General features: G+C 47.9%; 1 protein-coding gene across 9 annotated transcripts in view; it reads right to left on the reverse strand.

The window, feature by feature from the left end:
* The window catches only part of UTRN (utrophin), a 580332-nt gene that overhangs the window by 458152 nt on the left and 121473 nt on the right, over positions 1-707 (reverse strand). The gene's annotated exons all lie outside the window — the stretch shown is intronic.

Here is a 707-nt window from a genome sequence, read left to right on the forward strand (position 1 = left end):
TTCACTTCTTTCTCCAGTTGACTTCAGTGGACATTTAATCAGCTCCAGGTTGAACAACAAATATTTAAAATGAGATGTTTGTATTTAGAAATGGGGCAGTTAGCAGGATATGATTTTTTTTTTTTTAAATAGGCTTAATACATGGGCCAACGTGGTCCCCATTTTCAAAAAGGGGAGGAAGGAGGACCCGGGCAACTACAGGCCAGTCAGTCTCACCTCCATCCTTGGCAAAGTCTTTGAAAAAATTATCAAGGCTCACATTTGTGAGAGCCCAGCAGGACAAATTATGCTGAGGGGAAACCAGCACGGGTTCGTGGTAGGCAGATCGTGCCTGACCAATCTAGTTTCTTTTTATGACCAGGTTACGAAACGCCTGGACACAGGAGGAGGGGTGGATGTCGTATACTTAGACTTCAGGAAGGCTTTCGATACGGTATCCCACCCCATACTGGTGAACAAGTTAAGAGGCTGTGACTTGGATGACTACACAGTCCGGTGGGTGGCGAATTGACTGGAGGGTCGCACCCAGAGAGTCGTGGTGGATGGGTCGGTTTCGACCTGGAAGGGTGTGGGAAGTGGGGTCTCACAGGGTTCGGTCCTTGGACCGATACCCTTCAATGTCTTCATCAGCGACTTGGATGAGAGAGTGAAATGTACTCTGTCCAAGTTTGCAGATGACACAAAGCTATGGGGAGACGTGGACACGC

The sequence above is a fragment of the Alligator sinensis genome, unplaced genomic scaffold (assembly GCF_000455745.1).
Source record: "Alligator sinensis unplaced genomic scaffold, ASM45574v1 scaffold153_1, whole genome shotgun sequence".
Classification (NCBI taxonomy): domain Eukaryota; kingdom Metazoa; phylum Chordata; order Crocodylia; family Alligatoridae; genus Alligator; species Alligator sinensis.